We start from the raw sequence: 16,115 nt of genomic DNA, 5'->3' as shown, positions 1-16,115 counted from the left end.
TGAAATGTCTTTAAAGAAAATTTTTGAGCCAACCAGTTCTAGTGAAAAAAAAAACAGGGTATACAAATGCAGTTAATATTTCATGTTTATATAATTCAGTCCTAAGTGGATTTGATTTAAGGATATGTAGGGATTAGTATGTCTTACTTGGCAGAGATTCATTTTGAAACACTTGTAGGTAACGTCTTTGTGAAGGATTTTTTTTCAAGGACAAGCCATGCACCCTCACCTGATCTGCTTTTTGATGAGGATTTCCCTTCTGGCTACTGCTGCATCTCGGAACCCTTTCCCTTGTTTTCACTGAGTTGGGCTGTTCAAGTTGGAAAAAGGTAGAAAGGATATTTTTTGTGAAGGAAAATATGTTGTCTTGCCTGAATTGTTTCCTTAGATAAACCATCAGTTTAATTCTCTGTTTTTCCTGCTTATATCTGTCAGGCGCTCTTTAATTTGATAAGAATGCAGCAGTATTATTATGGGCATTTTCTTCCCTTACAACTTCCTTTTTCCTCTGTCAATTCTTCCAGTTCCACTATTAAGTTCCATTGGCAAATGTAACATATGCAAAATTATTATTATTTTTGGAAAGGCAAAAGTTCATTAACTCTTCATCGTGTGTTTATTTTTTAAGAGCATTGGTTTTATACTTCTGACAGTAATGGAAGGGCAGAAAATGCTCCACTTCTTCAAAAGCAATTACCTACCATTGTTGTGTACATAGCATACTTAGCATTGTTCTACACATAATATGCTTATAAATGCTTAGTTGAATATTTGCTACTTACTCTTAAGTAGATGCCACCATGGTATTATGTCACTATAATAACACCCTGATCAAACTGTTAATGGTGTCCTACTACTTTGTATATGCTTGTAACTTGGCCCTGTCCAGCCTACTCTGGTCTGGGGTATAGATACTGTTATCATATTATTTAACCAGAGCTGTCTCAGAGGCCCTGTGGTAATGACTGGTGGCAAAATTATGTGAATTCTATGTCCTAATGTGCTTGCCAATATTTTATCTGTTTGGTCTACTACTTGTTTTTTTTTTTTTACGTATGTTTAGTTTTTTTTCATGGGTTGGTACTAGGCTATCAGCCTTAGGGCCTATAAAAGCCTAGCCATAACAATTCCCTGGATACTTCTTCCCACAGTATTTACTTCCTTGGACCCCTGTCTAACATGACTGTCTCATTCTTATATTTCTGACTCTGACCAATGCTCTTTTTTCGTCAGTCAACCAGACCCAATCGCCCACCCAACCGGGTTGCCACTTAGTTGTGATTACTATAGGCAATAGCAAGCATCTCTACCTCAGGGGTAGCCTGCTAAAGACAATGTCAGGGACAGCATATTTATTATTATGCTGTGGATATATAACCTCTGTAAGTGGGTGTTTTAATTGGTACTTATTCACATCTATTCATTTCAAGGAGTCAAATCGTTGATGTAGTATTTGTGTAAATCATGCACACTACATTAAGGATGTTGTCAGTAGCTTTGTATACTATACTATAGTATAACTTGTCATACATTAAAAACTGCAATACTCTGTTTTAAATAGCCTACTATATCTCTTCCTAGGCAGCTTTTAATAAACATCTCTTATGTATTTGGATATTTTTTGCACCCCCCCCCCCCCCATGTATCAATACTTAGCTGACTTTTAATGACTGTATTTTATGGACTCATGTTAGGTAAATCTATTACCCCCCCCCCCATTTTTTTCAACATTAGGTAATTAATTAATACATTTTTTGTTGTTAATCTAATTTCATCCTTTCTTTAACAGTTTACAAGTAAGTAGTAGATTTTGTCAAACCACTCCTAATCGCATTTCTCTTATTTATTTTTCTTATCTTATTTTTATATACTAAACTATTCTTGCTAACAATGCCCCACATAGCAAGTGTGTAAGCTTTATGATTAATTCCCTACTTTATATAATTTACTTTATATAGTAAAGTAGAAGAATTAACAGTTACAGACTTACCTTCTTTGGGCTCAGTTCACTGACTGATTGTTTTCTATTCCACATTTTGAACATGTGGAACCCTTTCTCCCTCACTACACTCAGGCTCGCTCTGCTACCCTACTGCCTTTTCCCACCCACCTCACTTACTCTAAATTTAAAACACCCTATCCACCCACTTCAAAGTTCAACCAATCCCATTCTATAATTTATTTATTTAATATTTGTTTAAGGGGAAAGTCCGACTTGGAACAAAGCCAATTTTCTGCGGAGGCCCAGGAAGAAATGCTCCAGATGCATGTTTTTGAAACATGCCTGCATACATTAACAATTTGCAGTCCCACCCATATTTTATTCAATACTTTCTCCACTATCCAGTTCTCCCTTCTGTCCTGTTTATCATAATATACTCCCTGCTTTCTTACTTACCAGTACCGCAACACCATATTGTTTCACAATACAACATATCACTCCTCTTTTTCTACCCCATCCTCTATCCCTAAACTTTCCCTAAACTTGTCAAAATATCATCCTCCAGATAACCACCATGATGCCAATCACCTGTTACTCACCCACTTCACATCTTTGCCTTCACAGTTCCACACAACCCATCATCATCATTCTAGTTGTACTATACAACATGCTGCAACATACTTAAGCCTTAATTCACCCAAGGTAACATCCACCATATACTCTTGCAATGCCACAGACTTTTTTAAACACAACATACACTTACACAACCCCAATAATTAATAAGTTAAAATTAAAATGAAACACTTATACTATGACCAAAACATCTCCCCCAAAATAACAATCAGTGACAACATCATCCAAACTCTGGACAAGCTATATCCCCATAAACCTTTAACTCTACAGCCCTCATACACCACACCCATACAATACAACATAACATTACTTGTTCTTCCCTTAACATTACACTTTAAACAATAGAGGCATATACAGCAAAATACCATAGTTCCAAGCCTGGTTTAACTTACATGCTCCAGATAGTGTAGTAGTAACTGAAACTTGGCTGAAAAAAGAAACAAAAGATAATGAAATTCTACCCCCAAACTGTAATATACTAAGAGGAGACAGAAAAAATAGAAGGGCTGGTAGAGTCACAATACCATATAAAAATTCTCTCCTTTACCACTAAATCCTCCATAAGTCGGTAAGGCAGAAATGTTCATATCCACCCTCAAACTCAACGAAAACAAGACATTTTCCATCATAGATGCTTATTTGCCTCCTGGTAATAACCTTTCTGTTGAAGAAGACTTTTTCTGCTGGGTCTCCTCCCACATCTCTCAAGAAAAATATAATATTGGGTGATTTTAATATTGACTCTCTCACTCTTCTCTCACTCTCTCTCTTCTCTCATTCACCTAATCAATCAATATATCTCTGTGATCCCTCACAGCTAATCACTCCCATCTTGTATAATAAAAACAACTGTGAAGACTGGTAGAGAAGGGTGAAGGCTGCCAGCCTAGTCAAATAGAATTTGATACATAATTCTGGCATTTGTAAATGTAAATGTAAAATACAGGCTTGTGTCTTAAATGTAAAGAAATGCTGTTTCAGCATTGTGGCAACATTGCCATCTGCTGTAAGGAAAACTAAGTCAAGAATTTCTTATTGGTCTTTTGAAATTAAAATTACCTTATGTCTATTCCTTTGAAGTTAGACTTTGGAGTCGATGAATCTGGAGTAAGCATCCTGACTATTGTTTTAAGGCTAAAATTAATGACCAGAAGTTACATGTGGAATGTCCTTTATTGCTCTAAGTGTAAAAGAATATAAATGCAGTTAATGTGTAGCCTGGGAACTCCAGGAAGGGGGAAAAAGATGATGTAATTTTTATCAGAACTGGGGTTTCAATTTAAACAGTGAGAACCAGAGATTATTAAGCATTTTGATCTCTGACTATCTAACTCAGCACAGCCTTATGCTCTCTTTATGTAAGTAGCATCTTAGAAGTGTGTTTTCTTGTAGAAATAGCTAGGACTATAAAGATTAGACTAAGTGATTTTCTGTTATATCAGAGCTTTCCTACTGTATTGTTTTAAGTTTCTGTGTGATCTTTAAACTCTTGAATGGTACTGTGGTGTAGTACTATTGTCTTGTGTTTTTAGTATTTATTATTAAATATTTTTAAACCCTTTTCAACTGTGGTTGGTTTATGTAGAGATAAGCTAATTTCTAGAGTACATTGCATATTTATAGAGTTTATTGTCTAAGCCACTCCTATAGCTTTAGCCCTGGGCTATACTACCAATTGGATAATAATATTGCACAGTAATAATTGGACACCCTTTGAAGGGCCTTCGGGTAGCTGATAATTATTAGCTGGTGGTGGCAGTAATTGCTACTGTATAGTCTGGGTAAAGGGGCACAGCTGGAGAATCTGTCAGCCTTTCCCAGGAGTGTCTGTGAAGTTGTATAAATACTTATCTCAAAGTGTGTGTGTGTGTGTGTCAGCTACTTGGGCAGGGACACGAAGCACTGGTTGGACAGAGAGGGTACTGGAGGTTAGTTTGCCAGCTAGGCTGAAATCTGGACCCTATAGCTGTGCCAGTGGGGAGTCTTATTGTGAACCTGGGGAGCAGGGGAGCGACCAGCCCCAGACAGACTGTGATCTCTGTGTCCACTTAAGGGAAATTGTACTTTACTGTGTGTATTTGTTATCCTATCCTCTTGTATGAGATGCCTTCTCTGGTGTTAGTGGTGAGGATTGAGGCTCCTTGATTGCTGGGCCAGCGGGCGGGCATCCCATAATGTTTGCAGTTGTGGGATGTACTTCACATTTGTGTTGGCCGTGGATATCCACATCACATATTAATTAGTTGGCAAATACTAAATGGCTTGTAGTGGTGTGGGTAGAGTGAATCGTGAAGCTTATGTACAGTGATCTCTGAAGGTGTTTTGCACTCTAACTCAGCCACGCAGTGAATATTCAGAGTTCAGATCACAATTGTTTTATTTCTTTTGCTAGCTTAGTTAGTCAGGGTGAGCAGGCAGCATGTAAGCAGAGGAGTATGGAAAGCTGACAAGGAGCCAGCTGGTGGAGATGTGAAAGGCTAGGGGACTGGTGCATGGAAACCTGCCTAAAGCAGACCTGATTGCAGCCTTGGTAACAGCTGCATCAGAAAACAGCATCCAGGAGGACAATCAGACTGGCAGTGGAGATACAATATCCTTGGAGAATGGACAGCTGAACCTTTCTGCGGAGGACAATCAGACTGACAATGGAGATACAATATCTTCGGAGAATGGACAGCTCAACCTTTCTGCAGTGGACTTAAAAATCCAGCTGGAGCTAAAGAGACTTGAGTTGGAGGCCAGGTGTTTGGAGATAGAAGCTGAAGGAAAAGGAGTGTCAGAGGAGGCATGAGAGGGAAATGCTGACTCTTCACCAGAGTCATGGAGGTAATGGGGAAGGGAGTAACTGGACCCCAGAAGCACAACAGGTCAGTAAGTTTCTTCTGCAATTTAAAGAGGGGGATAATTTTGATAGTTTCATTCATATGTTTGAGAGGGTATGCAAACAGTATAGTGTTGACTAAAGGCTCTGGGTATGGTTCCTGACCCCCTTAGTCCATGGGAAAGCTGTAACGTTTTTATCAAAAATGCCTGACTCTGTCTGTTTTGATTATACTGCTGTAAAAAATGTCTTTTAGAATGTTTTAAACTAACACCTGAAATGTATAGGAAAAAGTTTCGTGAGCATAGACGCAAGGCAGATGAAATTGTATGTGAATACGTTGCTGAACTGAGCACTTATTTTCATAGTTGGGCGAGTGGATGTCAGGTCAGCACTTATGAAGGGCTGGCAGACCTTTTGGTGCGGGAACAAGCCCTTAGCACTTTGCCTGAGGACATGAGAATCTGGTTAGCTGATAGACAATGTGCTACTTCAGATGAGTTGGGGAAGAAGGGAGACCTATACCTGGCCAGTAGGGCAGCCCTCCACAGGAAGGGGACCCCCAGTACTGCTCATGGGTTTAAAGGAACCCATGGTAGGCAGCACAGACTGCCACAACAGAATCTACCAGTAGCAGGGGAAGCCACTAGTCCAGGTACACATCCAGGACTTAGGGTTAAATGTTTTGAATGCAACCAGTGGGGCCATGTGGCATACAGGTGTCCACAGAGGCAAGGTGGGGAACCAAAGGTAAGGGAGCCAGTAAGTGGGGAAGACAAAATGCCAATAGTAGGTTGTCTTGAGACAACAGGGGTACTAAACTACCATCCTGCAGATGTCCTGAGAGGGAAGGATTTGGATGAGGCAGTACCATGTACTTATGCAGTTACACACAGTGAGGCTAAGAGACAAGCATGTGGGTCTGGTAGCCTGGGGGAGACCCAGACAACCTGCATGCTTGCAGCCAGAAATGGTGAGGTGGTTACTTCATGAAGGGTGCTACTTTGTAGCAATGAGACTGAATGCGAGCCACAGCTGCTTGTGGGTACTGATGTTCCCTTGGACAGGCTAACTGCAAATGTAGAGGTGAGTAGTAGTACCCAGGCTGACAGTGAGGCACCACTGTCAGAGGATGCCAGACCTCCTGTGGAAGGGGAGCTGGGAAGGGTTACAAGGGGAGAGTTGAGACAGGCTCAACTCTCAGACCCTATATTGCAAGGCCTGAGGCAGGTAGCTAGGGAGGCACCTGATTCTCAAGGAAAGGGGGAATCTGTATACTGGGACAGAAGGTTACTATACAGAGAGTGGACCCCAGAGGGAGGGCTAGAAGGTGAGAGAGTACAGCAGTTGGTAGTACCTAGAGCCTACCGTCTGGTGCTTCTAGCCATAGCCCATGATATTCCCTTTGCAGGCCATATGGGCATAAAATGTACAAAGAGCCGTATTATGCAGAACTTCTATTGGCCTGCAATTTCCAGAGATGTAACAGGGTACTGCAGGACCTATGAGCAGTGCCAAAAGGTAGGCAAGGCAGGAGACAAGGGGAGAGCTCCTTTGATGCCTTTGCCTGTGATTGAGAAGCCATTTCAGAGGGTAGCTATGAATATTGTGGGTCCTCTTAGTACCCCAAGTTCCACAGGGAAAAAGTATATACTAGTGGTAGTGGATTATGCTACACAATACCCTGAGGCAGTGGCTTTGTCCTCCATTGAGACAGAGAAGGTGGCAAATGCTTTGTTAGAGATTTTCAGAAGGGTGGGCTTCCCAAAAGAAATACTGACTGACCCAGGTGCCAATTTCATGACAGACCTGCTGGCTTGTCTGTGGAAGTCCTGTGGGGTGAAGTACATGAAGACCACCCCTACCACCAGACTAATGGTCTTGTTGAGAGGTTAAACTCTACAATCAAGTCCATGCTATGGGCATTTGCAGATCAGTTTAAGAGGGAGTGGGACAAATATTTTCCCCATCTGTTTGCTTTTTGAGAGGTTCCACAGGAATCCACAGGTTTTTCACCCTTTGCATTGCTGTATGGGCAGAGGATGAGGTGACCTCGAGGTTTAATTTGAGATGAGAGGGAAGGTGAGTGCAAGTCTCACAAGGAGTCTGTTGTAGCATATGCCCTAAACCTCAGGACAAGGCTCAGGGACCTCATGGGCTTGGTCCAGGAGAACCAGGCAGAAGCCCAACAACAGGAAAAGGTATGGTATGACAGGAATGCTTGAGCTAGAGAGTATGCTGTGGGGCAGCAGGCAATGGTTCTCATTTCTGTCAGACACAACAAGCTGCAAGCAGCTTGGGAGGGACCCTACAAGGTGGTAAGAAAGGTAAGTGATGTTAACTACATGGTGGAACTGCTAGGCAGACGGCAGGGGCACAAATTGCACCATCTTAACATGATGAAACCTTACCATGATAGGGAGGCCCTTTTGCTGAACATTTGCAGTGGATTGCAGGAGGAGTTTGAGGGAGATCTGGGGACTGATCTCCACAGTGAGGCTCGGGCTGACACCTCAGTGGAAGAGGTAGCAATGTCCCAGCAACTACCCCCTACCCAGGTTCAAGAAATCTGAGCAGTGTTGCAGGAATTTGGGGACATGTTCACTGGGAAACCAGGGAGCACCCACCTGGTGCAGCACCAGGTGGATACAGGACCCTAAAGGTCTATTAGGCAGGCCCCGTATAGGGTGCCTGAGAGTGTCAGACAGACTCTGTGGGAGGAGGTGCAGGAGGTATTGGAACTAGGGGTGATTCAAGAGTCCAACAGTCCCTGGGCCTCCCCAGTGGTGCTGGTGCCAAAGAAGGATGGTAGCACCAGGTTCTGTGCGGACTACAGAAAATTAATAGTCATACAGAGTCAGATGCTTACCCCATGCCTAGGACAGATGAAGCCCTAGAGCAGCTGGGTAGGGCTAAGTATCTTACAACCATTGATCTTACCAAGGGTTACTGGCAGGTGCCCTTGACTCTCAGCGCTAGAGAGAAGTCAGCCTTTGTGACTCCTTTTGGCTTGTATGAGTTCACAAAGATGCCCTTTGGGATGAAAAATGCCCCAGTGACTTTCCAGAGGCTGGTAGATAATATCCTAGTAGGAGCTGGAGGGTTTGCCTTTGCTTACCTAGATTATATTGCCATCTACAGCCATTCCTGGCCAGAGCACCTTCAGCATGTCAGGGAGGTGCTGGGCATACTACAGAGGGCAGGGTTGACCATTAAGCCGAGGGTATGGCAGAGGTCTTCTACCTAGGACATAGAGTGAGGAGTGGTAAGATAAGGCCAGGACCTGCCAAAGTGGAAGCCATTCAGGCATAGCCTGCACCTGTTACCAAGAAGCAGGTGAGGGTATTCTTAGGGACAGCAGGGTACTACAGAAAGTTCGTCCCTAGTTATATTACCATAGCTGCTCCCCTCGCCGACCTGACAAGGATGAACAGGCCAGATAAGGTAGTGTGGACCCCAGCATATGAGCAGGCATTCCAGAAGCTTAAAGAAGCTTTGGGAGGACCCCCTGTGTTAGCCAGTCCAGATTACAGCAAAGAATTTGTTGTGCAAGTGGATGCTTCAAACTATGGGGTGGGGGCTGTACTCAGCCATATTTCTTGAGAGTGGGAAGAGCACCCAGTGGTTTATCTCAGTCATAGGCTCCAGCGCAGGGAGAAATGCTATGCAGTGGTAGAAAAGGAATGTCTAGCCATAGTGTGGGCATTGCAGAAACTTCAGCCTTATCTGGATGGAAGAAAATTCACTGTAATTACAGATCACAACCCTCTAACATGGTTAAACAGAGCTAGCCAGCATAATGTCAAGTTGCTAAGATGGAACCTGGGGTTGCAATCATATGATATGTCAGTGCAGCACCGCAGTGGAGTTAGCAATACCAATGCAGATGGGCTCTCAAGACAGGGAATGGGGTGAGGTAACCTCAGATAGACCTAACCGTCTCAAACGGTGTTTATCAATGGTCGCTTGAAAAACTAGCTTGAGTTCTCCAGGGGAAGAGATGTGAAGACTGGTAGAGAAGGGTGAAGGCTGCCAGCCTAGTCAAATAGAATTTGATACATAATTCTGCCATTTGTAAATATAAATGTAAAATACAGGCTTGTGTCTTGAATGTAAAGAAATGCTGTTTCAACAATGTGGCAACATTGCCATCTGCTGTAAGGAAAACTAAGTCAAGCATTTCTTATTGGTCTTTTGAAATTAAAATTACCTAATGTCTATTCCTTTGAAGTTAGAATTTGGAGTTGATGAGTCTGGAGTAAGCATCCTGCCTATTGTTTTAAGGCTAAAGTTAATGACCAGGATTTATATCTGGAATGTCTTTATTACTCCAAGTGTAAAAGAATGTAAATGCAGTTAATGTGTAGCCTGGGAACTCCAGGAAGGGGGGAAAAGATGATGTAATGTTTATCAGAACTGGAGTTTCAGTTTAAACAGTGAGAACCAGAGATTATTAAGCATTTTGATCTCTGATTATCTAACTCAGCACTGCCTTATGCTCTCTTTATGTAAATAGTATCTTAGAAGTGTGTTTTCTTGTAGAAATAGCTAGGACTATAAAGATTAGACTATGTGGTTTTCTGTTTACTGTATTGTTTTAAGTTTTTATGTGATCTCTGAACTCTTGAATGGCACTGTGGTGTAGAAGTATTGTCTTGTGTATTTAGTATTTATTGTTAAATATTTTTAAACCCTTTTACACTGTGGCTGGTTTATGTAGAGATAAGTTAATCTCTAGAGTACATTGCATATTTATAGAGTTTACTGTCTAAGCCACTCCTATAGCTTTAGCCCTGGGCTATATTACCAATTGGATAATAATATTATTGCACAGTAATAATTGGACACCCTTTTAAGGGCCTTTGGGTAGCTGATAATTATTAGCTGGTGGTGGCAGTAATTACTACCGTATAGTCTGGGTAAAGGGGCACAGCTGGAGAATCTGTGTCGGTCTTTCCCAGGAGTGTTTGTGAAGTTGTATAAATACTTATCTCAAAGTGTGTGTGTGTCAGCTACTTGGGCAGGGACATGGAGCACTGGTTGGACAGAGAGGGTACTGGAGGTTAGCTTGCCAGCTAGGCTGAGATCTGGACCCTATAGCTGTGCCAGTGGGGAGTCTTATTGGAGACCTGGGGAGCAAGGGAGTGACCAGCCCCAGAGTAACTGTGATCCCTTAAGGGAAATTGTACTTTACTGTGTGTATTTATTATCCTTTCCTCTTATATAAGACGCCCTCTCTGGTGTTAGTGGTGAGGATTGAGGCTCCTTGATTGCTGGGCCAGGGAACGGGCATCGCAACAACACTAAGGGAACATTAATTGACTGGATTCTTACCTCTTTGCCTCATAAAATCTCCGTCTCCCTACCTGCATTATAGGAAAACAAACTAATATTCAAAACCCGCCACATTTCAACATGGAATGTAACCTCATGCATTGCCACAAAGATTCCTGTCTCCTTTCTAAACAATGTAATTGGAGTGCTCTGCTAGATGATGCAATAGCTCTTCTTAATTCTGCTTTCTTGAACATCCTAAATGAACTTGCTCCACTCAGAAAAAAGAGATTTAGGGACAAACCTGCCCCCTGGTTGGCTCAAAATATAAAACACCATATGATACATAGAGATGGAGCCTAGAATACATGGCTGTCCAATAAAACACTAAGAGATATTCAAAGTTTCAGAGAACCCAGAAACCAAACTAAAAAAAAAACTTACTATATTGACCTGCAATACAAAAACTACAAAAAAAAAAAACATTCTGGTCCTCTATAAACCAGCTGCTCAGTTTCAGCCACACCACTCAACATTAACAACAGCTCTAACAATTGTGCTGATGCTTCCATCTTTAATTTCATTCAGTCAGTCTTATCACTTCTTCAACATTCCCCTAATACCAGCAACCAGACAACAGCACCACCTATCATTCCTCTTCATAACCTCTCCTTCCAACCAGTCCCTACTACTTACATAAAAAAAAAACTATTACTTAAATTAAACCCCCCACCTTAGCCCCTGATAACCTATCTGGCGAATACCTTAAGAAGGGTTCAGAAGCAGTAGACTAACCCATCTCAATTCTAATAAATCACTCCATCAGTAATGCATATTTCCATACTCTGTGGAAAAAAAGCAACATTCTTCCCCTCCACAAAGGAGAGCATTCATCTGAACTCTAAAACTACAGGCCCATTGCCGTCCTCTCTCCCCATCAAAAGTACTCTAAAAATGCATCCAGTCACAACTCTTACATTGCCGCATACCAAAATAACCTGCTGTCTTCATCTCAGCATGGCTACTGTCCCCACCAGAGTATTTCTACTGCTTTACTTAGTTTCACCAATATAGTAAGCTGTCCTCCTCCTTTATTTATCCAAGAACTTTGATGTGGTCTTTCACTCTGTTCTCCTACACAAACGCCATAACCTAGGACTTGACACCATGCTATGTCATGGTTCTGCAACTACTTCCAAAAACAGAGCTCAAGCTGTCAAGTGGAAAAAAGATATCTCATCCTTCCTCCCGGTCCCAGTCCATATACTACAAGGATCAATCTTGGGACCCATTCTGTTTAACATCTTCATCAATGACCTACATAAGCCTGTAAAACTGCATCCCTAGTACAGTATGCAGATGATGCCACAGGTATCTGTATCTAAAAAAAATCAATAAACTACAAGAACTTACCCAGGAGTCCTTATCCTCTATATTAACCTGTCTGACATCTGCTCAGCTATTCCTAAACCCAAGTAAATCCAGACTAATTCTACTGACACCCAAACAGCTTATAATCATCAAATCCTCTTTCTCAGTTACCTAATCCAACAAAACAAAAACTGAACTTGTCACATATAAAGTAAATTGCTAGGCATCTGTGTAGATGAGAAACTAAAATTTGACACACATGTCCAAAATGTGGCGATAAAATTACAGCAAAAACTGCATTCTCCCTATAGCGGCAAACCCTTCCTGTCAGACACTATAAGAAAACAAACTGCCACTTCTCTCCACTTACCTATACTAACATATTCTGCACCCATCCTTAACACCATAAAAGTGACCTTGCTAAACAAATTTGAGCAAAGTTACTGCAAAACAGCAAGATTCGCTACCAACCTTTCAAATACACCCCACCACTGTGCCACCCTAAGGGAATTACAGTGGATGGAATTCCCATATTATGTTACCTACTCGCGACTTCCACAAATCCATGACATTATGTTTAAATCTAACAACTGTTCATCCATCTCCAACCTCATACATATTTATATAACTGTTCCAGGCCACTACATTTATCTGACAAATACCTACTACATGTATCCAAACCAAACCATTCTGCTGGCAAGTCACTACTCTCCCACCACCTCGCTAAATCCTGGAACTTCATCCTACTAGCAATACAAGAGCACTCCCTAAAATCATTTCAAACTCAACTACAGTCCGACCTACTCGGTTACCAGATCTGTACATGTAATGTTCTTGGATAATTTCCAAACCCTTACTAGCAGTCACCACTTTTTTTATGTAACTGGATATAATACAGCTATTTCTTCACAATCTCTAACTGTTTTGACTGTCAACTACCTCTCTCATAGGTTCATAGGTTGGTACTAGGCTATTGGCCCTAGGGGCCTATACAAGCCTAGCCATAAAAATTCCCTGGATATTTCTTCCCACAATATTTACTTCCCTGGAACCCTGTCTAGCAGGGCAATTGACATGAACCCCGGTGTGAATTTCCTATCTCCCATCCAATCGTCAAGGTTCTTTTTGAAGAGAGCCAAGGAGGTGCTCTGCTTGACCTGTATGGGGAGTCTATTCCAGAGTATGGGGAGTCTCTGGGTCAGGAACCTATCCCTCCAACATGTTTTGTTCATTGTGATGACAAGGATTAGATCCCTGGAGCGTGTGGCTCTGAGGGATTGGGATTTCTTTAAGTGGAGCATGTCCAACAGCTCAGGGTTTGACATGGCCTTGTATGTTAAGCAGAGATCGCCTCTGAGTAGACGATATGCCACAAAGTATAGCTGGAGATTTTTTTTCTCCACTGCTATCTCTCTTTTTTCTGGACCTCCTTAATACTCCTTCATAATTTGTAACCATCTTCATCCTCTAATTACTTCACTGTGTCCTACTCAATATTTATTTACAGATGATTCCATTTGTAAATAACTAGAGTCTTATAAGCTTGATATTAACTAATATGTTATTGTATTCTAGTTTTAACTGTCACGTTTTCATTAATTGCCAAATCATTGCTATTCTTTGTATGTGTATTTATTATTTTTTAATTCATTGTCATGCCATTACTATTTTATATATGTATGTACATTTGTTGTGTAAATCTTTTATAACTGCCCTCTTTTATATATGTATGTGCATTTATTATGTAAATCTTGTATAACCGCCTTCTACTCATTCTGTAAGATGGAGCATTTCTCTCCTGGCTTCCACAAAAAGTGGGACCTGTGCCCAGTCAGACTTTCTCAGTAAACAAAAGCAATAAATAAATAAAAAAATGAATAGATAAATATTCTCTTTAATAAGTTATATCATGCAGTTTGTCAATTTCAAGAGTTTCATGCCTTTTTTTTAGTTTCATTAACTCTGAATATACCTCATTTAATTGATGCTGCTAGCATTTCTGTACTGAAATCATATTTGTTTCCACAGCTGACAACTTTTTTTAAAACAAATTATGATAACTTTATTTATCCTGAGAAGACTCTTTGACAAAATGTTAAGTCTCTTTCTTCCTTTTTCTTTCATGGTTGAAAATATATGACTCTAAAAAAATCCAGTTTTCTTTGCAGAATTGAATTCTGACAGGAGAAATACTGGGTTACACTGCATCTTGAAGGTCAAGTCAGACTCCCTCATCTGATTAGTATTTTGGTGAGAATTTCCTTTCTGCCTACTGCTTGCCTTTTGGCTGTTCATGCTGGTGGGGGTAGAGAGAAGGAAGAAGCCTACTTATTTCTAAGGGGTTTTATTTATGGCCTTCACTCACTTTCTACTGATGTAACTTTGAAAAAGTTTGGCTTTCTTTTAATTATAGAATTTAATTTCCCAATAGGAAATTCAATTTGGTGTACAATGGACATGACTTAAGCAGAACAGCATTTGTTTCAAAAACTCTGCCTTATACCACGACACCTACAAAATTACATTTGGTTCTATGATGACATCTAGAAGAAAATTATTGTAAGATTGACTTCAACATCAGTAAATTACAAAAAAAAAAAAAAAAAAAAAAACAATGACTCATTTTGTTTGCCGGTATCTTGAAAATATGAATGAAACTTTAAGCAAGCTTTAGTCTACTGCAGAAAAGAAGTGAAGAGCACAAGGGTTGTCGCCCTTTATGTGTTAACAAAGGAGATGGAGAGACATTGACAGTGGGTAACATTTCTTGAAAAATGTGACTGATATTGGACTCTGATTCCTGGATGATGTAATTCCTACAGCATCAAGCAACGATTAATTACTTCCCATTGTCTGCACGGTTAGTTTTTAAAGTATTGTAATACAGTGAAATTGTGACAGTGCTGTCATGTTGAGTCAGATTCTGTAATCATTTCAGGTAGCTGATCTTATCTTTTCTAGATATATAATTTTTGAGATGTTTGTAGGAATAAGTGGTAACAAATGCATACTAATAGACATTTGATTAAATTATGAAAATATCTTTGATTTCTATGTGATTTCCTGATTGCTGTAGTTTGCCATGAAAGAAACACAATGCATTATATTAATTTTAAATAAACGATGGAGCTCACTTGCAAGATAGTGTACTAGTGTATCTGTATCTTAAACTTGGGAGATGAATTAATTCTTGGCTTGTTGAATTACCCTACTTTTACCACTATAGCAAATTAGATTGGGTGATATATATCAGGCAGGTTTAGAATATAAGTATGTATTCATTTAGAAGTAGTTGCTAGCCACAAAAAGTGAATTTTTAGACATAACTTACAGTCAGTAAATAAAATGACAACACTTTAATCTTCTGACTCATGCAGTGCTAATCTGATATCTTTGTCAATGGTTCTAAATGTCACTGAGCAGACAAAACATGCTATCCAGAACTTCACAGTGACTTGATAAAATTATTGACAAAAATAGTTGTATGACTTTGTGCATATGTGTGTGTGTGTGTGTGTGTGTGTGTGTGTGTGTGTGTGTGTGTGTGTATATATATATATGCTGAGAGGAGATAGAATCTCTGTTGACAAGAAAAGCGTGTAATAAAATAAAACTGGATCCACAGCCCTGAAATGTAATTGACTTGACAGACTTGCACTTTCCTGTGTAGCTGTAAAATCCATCACTTTATAACACACAGTTGGCAAAGCTGGCTTTCATCCAAAGTCAAATTACCACTGCATATTACTGATGTACAGATGTAGAAACTAGGAGCCCAGCCTATGCAGCTGAATGACAGCCCACAAAAGGCCTCATCTGTTCCTTTTGTTGAAAGACAAAGTCTGCTCCTAATGCAGTCTGTCATGAGCACATTCCTCTGGCTAGCTCTAAATACTTTACTTTCTATAATGCTTCAACTGTATTAAAGTCATTTACCCAATTCAATCATTGTATTATTGCCAATACAACTGAGATCAAAATACAGTAGTGCTTCTCAGAAACATTCGCGTGACTGTTTTATACGTATCATTTGTGCTACATATATTTGTTGTGACTATGCCAGTTTAACACTTA

At 40.4% G+C, this 16,115-nt stretch overlaps 1 long non-coding RNA gene across 1 annotated transcript in view; it reads left to right on the top strand.

Moving 5' to 3' along the window:
- Positions 1–15,181, top strand: part of LOC122787610 — a 40,849-nt gene extending 25,668 nt beyond the window's left edge. Inside the window, exon 2 of the long non-coding RNA XR_006362582.1 lies at positions 14,473–15,181. This is a non-coding gene — a long non-coding RNA (uncharacterized LOC122787610). The remainder of the gene's footprint in view (positions 1–14,472) is intronic.
- Positions 15,182–16,115: the final 934 nt, after the last annotated feature.

This window comes from Protopterus annectens, chromosome 13.part0, assembly GCF_019279795.1.
Source record: "Protopterus annectens isolate FY-2018-M chromosome 13.part0, PAN1.0, whole genome shotgun sequence".
NCBI classification, from domain to species: domain Eukaryota; kingdom Metazoa; phylum Chordata; order Ceratodontiformes; family Protopteridae; genus Protopterus; species Protopterus annectens.
This window is presented reverse-complemented; position numbering and strand designations above follow the sequence as displayed.